The sequence below is a fragment of the Pelmatolapia mariae genome, linkage group LG3_W, assembly GCF_036321145.2.
Source record: "Pelmatolapia mariae isolate MD_Pm_ZW linkage group LG3_W, Pm_UMD_F_2, whole genome shotgun sequence".
NCBI lineage: Eukaryota > Metazoa > Chordata > Actinopteri > Cichliformes > Cichlidae > Pelmatolapia > Pelmatolapia mariae.
Genome location: NC_086229.1, coordinates 89,658,885 through 89,668,716, shown reverse-complemented (window position 1 = coordinate 89,668,716; position 9,832 = coordinate 89,658,885). Strand labels below are relative to the sequence as shown.

At 43.6% G+C, this 9,832-nt stretch overlaps 1 pseudogene; it reads right to left on the bottom strand.

Annotated features, from left to right (window-relative positions):
- Nucleotides 1-765: 765 nt before the first annotated feature.
- On the bottom strand, nt 766-8,627 carry LOC134624102 (neuroligin-2-like; annotated as a pseudogene).
- Nucleotides 8,628-9,832: the final 1,205 nt, after the last annotated feature.

Sequence of the window (9,832 nt, the reverse complement as noted above, 5' to 3'; positions counted from 1 at the left end):
AGCACCGGTGACTAAGTTCTCCCATACTGGACGTACGCTACCATGTGGGCTCAAACAGCAGCACATCAGCTCAGTTTACATACTGTTGACATCTTCATCAGAGGATCAGCAGGGAGCGCTGCTGAGCTGCAGTCGTCTCCACCAGAGTGACGGAGCAGGAATCACAAACAGTACAAACCCACCGTGTTGTTTCTACCCTGTTCAGGAGATCTGAGCCCCCATCCCTTTTTTTGATGTTGCAGCTCTGCACTGCAGGCCCTGAACGCCTCCCGGTTACCTTCAGTGTGCTTAGAGTTTAATTTACAACCGACGAGCTCACAGATCATCTGCAGGCAGGTGAATGAACCCTTAATGTGAGGATAGTAGCAGAGCTGAACTGAGGTCAGAAATAGTGAGGAACGGTGTCGACACAGTGAAGTCAGGTGTTTGGGAGATTTCCTGATTATCAGTTTGGGGGTGGAGGGGGTGTTGGTGTTAAATAACAAAGGTGGTGGAGGATGGAGAGAGGAGGAGGGAGGGAGCGGTGATGATATGGAGGAAGGTGTTTGGTTAAGCAGCAGGAAGGAGCTCATGCTGGAGTCTGAGTTTTTACTGTTGGCCTTTTTCTGCTTTTTTGTTTATTGTTGTCTGACGCAGGCCCGCCTACGCTTGAGTGATGCAGATGTGATATCACACTCACACAGTGACAGCCGCTCTTACACACACACACACACACACACACACACACAGTCAGTCAGAATACACATGTGCTAGAAATAAGGGGTCAGACAGGAGCAGCATCAGTCTCTGCTCTGTTTTGTTAAGAACGTAGAAAAATAATTTTGTACAATCAAGCTAGATCGACGGACGCTTTACCTCACGTACCCTAAAAAGAAAAAGTAGTGACAGTGAGATGAAGGGCTGCACATGACACCATGACTGAGTTCACAGCTGTTGCTTTGATTCTAACGTTTAAGTCTTTTGGCATCGACTCCGTTTTAATAAATGAGTGCTGGGAGGCGTCGTTTGACTTCAGGAGCTCCTGCGATGCTCTTACTCTGTGGGAGAAAACCAAAAACCAAAAGTAGCAAACATGGAGCGATATGACTCGTTTAGATTTTGGGAAACGTGCATCGACAGGTACAGTGTCCTTTTCCCCGCGTCTTTAAAAATAATTCATGCATAGATCCCCCACTGAGAAAACCCTTTTATATACTTTCTCCTTTGTACACATTTTATATAGAACTATATATAATATCATTTCTCTATATCTATATTTTCAGAAAAATTCTTTCCACACAATAAAAAACAACAATGAAACAAATGCTTCAAACAAAACAACAAAAAAAGAGAAGATGAAAGAAAGAAAATCACGACTGAGGGCCAGTTTGGCACTTTGTCATGAGAACATGACAGAACTCTGTTAGTTGACGGTAAATAGCGATACTCTATTTTTCTTTCGATTTTCTTCTCCCTCGATGAGAATTGAAACACAGCAGTACTTACTTGGCACCTAAAAATGCTGGTAGAATGAAAGATATCAGTGTTTTCATAGTTATATGTTTAGTGTACGCCTCCCCCCTCCAAACTGCTCAGCAGATCGGGAATTTTTAGAGAAGAGCAGGAGGGAGGCGTGTCACATGAGAGGAAGAGAGCAGTAATAAAACACGGATGTAGAAAAGAGAAGCATAATGTGCACATAACACACAGGAGATGGAAAAAGAGATGACGCCAACGTAAAAAAGAGAAAACAGCGAGGAGCGAGAGAGCATTCGTCCCTTTGACAAATGTTGGAGGTCTTGAGCCTGGAAACAGCAGACCGTCTTTGAAAACAGTATCTTTGAAAGATCTGAGTCACCCACCCCACCCCCACCCCAAACTGCTCATCTGCTGCTGTACACTTCAGTTGCACCTCCACATGCCACCAGTGGAGGGAGCTGCCAAGTTTTACAGCACATGACGCAGCAGGTGTAGTTGCTTTTGGAGAAAGAAGAGAATAAGAGGACAGAACAAAGGCCCACGTCTAGAGGCCTCCCTTCCAGAGCGGTAGCAGAGCCAGTGTTCCTGGTCCCTAGGTGGCGCTGTGTCGGGCCTGTCCCTACTATACCCTGGTGGTGGAGTGGGGGTGGGGCAGGGTGTTGTTGTGGCCGGTGGAGGGGAATGTGTTGAAGGCGTGAAGAGGCTGCATGCTGGTGATGGTGCTGGGGATCATGGTGATGGTGTTTGGCGTCATCAGCGGCACGTCGTCGGGGGCGCGGCGCAGCGCCAGGTGTAGTCGGGAGGGCAGGCGGGCCGCAGGATGTCGTGGGGCCGCAGGGGCTCCATGTCGTGGTGAGCGTCGTGCTCCGAGTGCTTCATCTGCAGGGACATGATCTCCTCCTCCTGGCTGTGAGCCAGGTCGTTGGCGGGGCCGCCCCGCTGAGGGGACAGCCGGTGCCGGCGCATCTCGTGCCGCTTGTCACGCTTGTAGTAAAGGGCGGCGAAGGCCAGGACGTTGAGGAAGAGGAGCGACGGGAAGGTAGGGTAAGGATGATGAGTGGTTCGAGGAACGTTGTTTCTCCCTGCAGGGGAGCGCGTAGTGGTGGGAAAGAGCACGTCGTGCAGGCTGTGAAGATGAGGGACTAATTCCAGCCAAAAGGCCACTTTGTTAGCTCTGTAGTTGTCTCTGACACGAGGTTTCAAACCGATGTGAAGGTACTGCTTGTCCTTCGAGTTGAACTTGGTCCAGATGACCTCCTCGAAGCGGTTGGGCTTGGTATGAATGAACTTGGTGTCCTGAGGGACGGGCAGGTTGGGGTCCCTGGTGGAGCATAAAGGTTAAACGTTTCAGTTCAAAGTTATATTCAGTCTCCATTATAAGTAACATGTGGCATCAATACACTGAATACAGACAGGGGGCCCATTCTCTGTGCAACCTTTAAACTATCTAAGACCAACCGGCTGCTCTGGGATCTGGATGCTTTTGGTGAACCAGTATGTTCAATTCTTCAAAGCCACACGGGAATTAAACTAGCAACCCAGATTCAAGTATTCAAGAGGACTAGAAGGCTATAAGCATTTTAATTACAGATTCACACTAAAACAAAAAAGATGACATTAAGCTAAATCAGCCGGCAAATTCAGCCCATAATAAGCAGCTGCTATTATTGCACCACTATCATACTTTACTGCAACAGTTCTATGGTAGCATCGCCTGTTAGAGTGTTAAAGCAAAGCACATGACAACAGCAGAAACACTTTAGTGTAGGATTTCTACCACAATAAACAATTCAATAAATCAAAGAATTTAATTTTTTAATTAATTTAATTTAATGTAATTCATTTTGTAATTGTTTACAGCTCATCGCAAGAAACATTTCATTCTTAATATAGGCGCTAATAAATTACATATTACATAGTTTTTTCTTTGTACCTCTCTAGCAGTGATCAGTCAGGGGACCTGAAGGGATCACGATCACCACACCACAATTTCTCTGTTCTTGAAAGGCTCTTCATGTTACATCTGTGTTGATCATTTTTGACAGAGCCTATAGTTAAAGCTGGAGCGCACGACCCTAAATCAACCCACAGTGCTGCTGATATAGGCTCAGTGTGCAGTGGGAAACTTCCCATGATGCACTGACTTCATCATCCAACTGTGTTTATATGTCGCTGCTACATTTCATTAACTTTTGTTTCTTTCTCCTGTAATTTGATTGTTCTCGCTCTCTCTTTAGCTCAGATTACAGATTGAATGATGTTTAGTTTCTTTCAACTTCTTCAAAAAATGTAAAATCTGAGATTATGTTTAATTTGGTTAAAGTGTTACAGAGACTGAGCCCTGAGCCATTTAAGTCCTGTTACGTGTTAACAGACTTAGATAAATTTACCTGAACTGTAACAAAACGGAAACACTTTGGAAACACATTAAAGTCTACAGCTAAATCAACACCTTTGCTTGATAAGTGTCACGGCCCGTGGTTTGGCATCCTGGGAGCCGTGGGAGGCTGTGGTGGCCACACCCTCGGGCTGGGCCGCCTCCAAACCACCTGCGTCTCATCTACGGCAATCACCGGAGGACTACTTTAGCCAGCTCTGACGGCTTCTCCTCGCCAGTCCGTAAGTCTCCTTCCAGTGTTACCAGCATTCGGCGTGGAAGCCTGTGGCCTGCCTGTCCTCCTGCCTGACCGCCTCCCTCCCTAAGGATTCCCCTCCCGGGCATCTCTCCCCTCCAAGCTCCACGGTCCTGCTCTACCTGTAAGCCTCGGCAACTTATGGAGTCTAGCTTTCCATTTTTTTTTTGGCAACCTGCGTGCTGTTAACTGTGTCTCCCCTTTCTGTTGCAGTCTCCCCACAGTCCCGATTACAGTGCTCCTGGGCTCCACGCTCCTCGTTCCCCCCCGTGGCATGAGCCTTAGTTTTTCGTTTCCTAGCTTTGTGAAAAGATTCCTCAGTTAAATAAAACTTGTACATAGTTCTGAGCTGCGGTGTTCTGAGTCTGCTTTGGGGTCCTGCTACCTGAACACTCCGTGTTTTGTGACAATAAGCCTGTAGTTCTGTCAGAGAACATACAGTAACAGGTACAGTTTACACTACTATGACATGAGGCCTACCCAGTCTTTGCGAAGTTAGTCCAGTAAGTCATGACCACAGCGCTCAGCATCACATCGTTCTTGGAGAAGTTGCACGGGAACAGGTCCGTGGCACCGATCATCGGTACGTCGAACACGTAAGGTATCTCGTCCCCGTGCGCGGCGTCGGCCCACTCGGGCCGCGTCTCGGTCTGGCAGTGGTGGTAGAACGTGTAAAAGTAAACTGGGGACTGAAACTCGGCATGGAGTTTGGCAGTGGCCACAGCTGGTGCCACCCACTGGTGGTCCATAAACAGGGCCAACAGAGTCTTCCGCCGCATGTCGCCGTTGTCCCTGTGCGCCCAGTCTGTGTACATGAACTTAATGGTCTCCCTCAGGATCAACGTTCCCTCTAATTTTTCATGTGTCTGAGCAAACACACAAACTCCCTAAGCGGTCCCTTGGACCACTGTGAGCGACATCAGACGTGTGCACTGTGGTCACGCCAGCATCTAATCCATCCAAGTTACATAGTTTATTAAAATAATCAAATTACAGCATTTACATTTATGTTAGACTACTTTTAAACTGCTTTAGCCCACTTACAATGAAAATGTAAAAAAAAAATCTAGCCATTGGCCTGTGTAGTATGTTAACACTATTGGAAGTAAAAATAACTTGAACTCCAATTTCGAAAACACAACTTTCTTTTTTTTTTTTTTCTTTTTTTTTTTTATAAAGCTCTGACTTGTATTATGAGTCTGTGGTCTGGGAGAGAGTCCTGTAACTCTCTGTCTGCAAAATATAGTATATAATTACCAATGCTGGGAAATTTAATTATATAGTTACTCCTCAAAAAAGTAACTCAGTTTGGCAAACAACAAAGTTTTTTGTAGCTATTTTTTTTAAATGCAGTCAATGCGTTTTTTTTTTAAATAAACATTTCAAACTATTTACAGAACAATCAGCTGTTCTGCATCAAATTTGATGCCACACAAATTATTTGTGCCACTCCAAAAAATAATTTCTGTCCACTATGAGATAAAGGAGAACAACAGCCTGATACCTGCAGGCCTGCAGGAGATGTATCACTCCTGTAACACCTGTAACATTCAGCAGTTGCCTGCTACACACACAACAAAACTATTGGCTACACTACACACTAACTACACAAGATTTGCGCTAAACGTCTCAAATCTCTCACATCTCAAAACACCACCGTCACTCCTAAAAGTTCCCCCCGTTTCTTAACAACTAGATGCCACGTTGCCATATCATTTTTTGATTGGTCGACATGGTACATTTTTCGACCAATAGGAAAGAGAGAGGGGGGTGGGGGTTTGTTTTTGCTCACAGGCGGAGAGTGCTTTCGAGCCTTTTTTTTTTTTAAATAAAACGCCGTTTTTACCGTTTCTTCCCGCAGTAAATATAAACAACGGTAGTATTCAGGAAGAAAACCAAACATTGCATATTTTTATCACAACTCTGGTTTTATGTGGCCTATCAACACAATTTAAAAACTGGTATAAAGTCCACACTTTTTCCGTCATTTGTTCCGTCTGTCCTGCTCACATCTCCAATGGTTGTACACGTTGTCATTAACGTGACTTCACTCCACATCAGCCACGCCGCTTTGCTTGCTAAAACTACGGTGTCGGCACATAAGGACGCTGTCATAGCCTGTCAACGACGTTGATTGGCTGCGTATATACGAATGTGAATCGCATTATTGGCTGGAATATGGGATACGGTGGCATCGTTCTAATCCTATACGGGAGCAGCCAGTCACTTACTGACTAACACTGCAAAACAGAATTGTTAAAGTATTAATTTTAATTTCAATTCAGGTTAGATTTTTTTTGTGCGCAACGCAGATTTTCTGTGCGCAGAGACCGTGCCAGCAGTGCGCAATTGCGCACGTGCGCAGCTTAGAGGGAACATTGCTCAGGATGTCTTTGCCTGGTGAAGAAGCACAGGAGGGGAAGAAAGATAAAAGTGAAAAACTGCTAAGAATAAAGTAACAGCAGTGCGAGAATTTTTTTAAGAGATCGGTCTGATCGAAAGATATGAAACCAAAGCACACGTTGGTGAGATGAACCAAGAGCCAGGAAGCGAGTGACAAATCTAGAGAGGATAAAAAGTCTTTCAGATAACGAGTGACAGGCAGTAGAGAGGAAGCATGACTGCATTATCCAAACATGTCTGTACTGTGACTGTGGTCCGGCTGTGAGGGGTTCGCAGGCCGACCTGTCAGAAACAACGACGCTGAGATTGGGAGCCGACTACCTGGGGGATGATAGCATTACTGCCCACAGAGCCTCAAAGGTTAAGGCGCAGACATGCCGTGATGTGGATGAGTGGCTCTCTTTAGCACGCTTGTCTTGTTTGATGCACTTCATTCACATTTTACTGATTCCATTCTTTACTCGCATGTTTTAAACACTTAAAGACAGGTTTTCATATTCTTTTGAAAATTCACGTGAACTCAAGCTATCAGAACTGTAATGTATGCTTTGATAATTGCCCACATTTGTCATTTTGAGGATTATCCGTGTGTTTTAATGAATACAGCAAAAAGAAAAAACTAACAAATCAACAAACGCGGCTCCTAAAAAGACAAAACCTGATGATGCTGCAAAACGCAGTTAAGTGAGAGGAGGCTGTAAAATGGAATAACTGAAAAGTGGCAGTGTACAGAGGTGGCGTCCTCACCCTCTGGGTATCCGTAGAGGTTGTCAACAAAGTTGGAGATGGTGTAGTCGAAGGCCGCAGCTGAGATGCCGTCGTTGTCCTCACTGTCGTCCACAAACTTCAGCCCCTCTCCCTGGTTCACTCCTATCAGGATGTCAAAGTTTAGGAACTCCCCCTGGTGGAGAAAATAAGGAAGAACATGCTGAGTGCTGGAACAGAGCCTGTGTACATCACAAGTCTACAACAGGAAGTGCAGCTGAAAACCAGCTTTGTGAATTGGCAGCATTTCATTTCCCAGTAAACAAAATAAAGATTAGCTGTTGGCATGAAATTTCTACTATAAGCTGTAAATACTGCAATATATGCAGGGTTCATACACCTTTTTCAGGGTCAAATTCAAGCACTTTTTAAGCACATTCAAGGTCCATTTTCAAGCTTTTCCAGCACATTACCAAAAAAAGAAAGCATGTTTCACTTTGCATCACCTCAGTAAGACCATGTAAACATTTAAACAAATCATCTCAGGTTGACTTAAATGTCTTTTGTTCCCCTTTTGTTAAAATAGAAAAATGCACCACACAAAAATAGTGAAAAAGGAAACGGTTGCCTTACATGCATATAGTGTACAAACTCAAAAAACACATTCCTCTTAAAAATTAAGACGTGCAAATGTGAACAAATCAACTTGTTAGAGATATTCATCTCCACTTGAAATAAACAACAACCCAGAAAACAGGAAAACTGCACCAAACACCACAAACACCAACAAATTAATGTCTTCTCATCAGATATTGATGCTTCTTTACTGTGTGACACAAAAAAAAATAGGAGACAGATGTTTGTTTGTTTGTTTGTTCTTTTTAATTAGTTAAACACCCACGCCCAGAAAAATGGGGGCATTTCATTTTCGAGCAGGAAGCTCCCCCTTTTTGTTAAACCCTTTAGATGATGAGAGTTTTTTAATTAAATACATATTCATTAATAAATATTCCCTTTTATAAAAAAGTAGGATAATTAAAAAAAAACTTTTATTATAGCTCTATTGTGTAGAAAAAAAAACTTGTCTTGTTTTCTGTTGTCTGTTATATAATATTAGGGATGTTTGTGACAATTAATTTCTTAATCGGCTGGACTAACCGATAGTCCACAACTAGGAAACACTGAAATTTTAAGTTAAGTTTGAAAACAGTTTAAAAAAAAATACCCCATTCCAAAATGTCTTGTGACAATCTGATTGGCTTAGGGAGTGATGATGTCATAGGGAGATCTTAAGAATCTTAAGTCCTTTGATATTTTTCCTTAAATAGGGGTGAGACACAGCAAGTTTTAGTTCGTTTCAGCAGCATCTGTGTTTGCAGCCTACAAAACGTTCACCACAGAAACATTTGGAAAGCTCTTAAAGGTCATCGTATAGAAACTCCAACATGTTTCCAAGAAACAAACAAGCAATTCAAAAAGATTACGCCGCCTCTCCTTCCTGGCGTGGCCGGCCGATTTCCCCAAATGGCGTCTCATCCTTCCAAAGGGCATTAGAGGAGAGTAGGAAGGAAAACTACCTTCTCCAGAAAAAAATGCAACAAATTGAAGAAGAGAAACTTCAACTGGAGGACAAGTGTAGACAAATGGAAGCCCAAAATAAAGAGCTGGAAGACAGACAACAGCGCCAGCCGGACATAAAAATTATTAATGAGGGCTGGGGAATAAAGTTTGCTCAGGCCCGAGAGCAGATTGTGCACCTCATTAAAGAAAATAAGCAAAAGAGCGCGGAACTAAAAGAAATGACCAACCAGCTCCAAGACAAGAAAACCATGACTGATAAGATAGAATGGGACCTCCAATACATGGACCAAATGAATCAGCTGCTCCAAAGACAGCTCCATGAAGCTGTGGAAGAAAAGAAAGAAATCCTCCAACAGAAGGAAGAGCATGACAAAAAACAAAGAGACATGCAGCACGAACTGAAGAGCATGCAGGTAAAATACCGAATGCTGAAAGAAAGCCTGGATGAAACGCTGCGCCAAAATAAAGACCTTCTTCAACAGAAAGAGCAACAACAAGAAAGACTGAAAGAAGGAAAACGTATTGTCCAGGACTTTGAGTCTAAAAATCTAAAACTTCAAGAGTTTTGTAATCAGCTGGAGGACAAAGCAGCTAAAGTGGAAGAAGAAAAGGAGAAACTGGAGAAACGCTGCTCACAGATGCAGAAAAGGATCGAGCAAAATGCGAGAAACAACTCCGAGCTCGTTAAGGGGATTTTGGTGGAATTCAATAACTTGAAGCGTGAAAACACTCAAATGCAGGCACAAAAACAACAACAAGACAAAATACACGAAGACCTGCAGCTCACGCTCCAAGAAATCCACAAAAGAAACGAGCAGTTAGAAGAAAAGCACAAAGAAGTCGAACAGAGAAATGCAGACATGCACAAGGACAAGCTGATACAAGAGGCAACATCCAAACAACTCAAAGACAAGCTTGAAGAACAACAAGCAACATTAGAAGAGGTGGAACAAAGATGCCAGAAACTTGAAAAGCAAAACACAGAAACAATCGATGAGCTGAGAAATCTCATTCTGGAAAAAAAAGCGCTTGTGGAAAAGTGCATGAAAAAA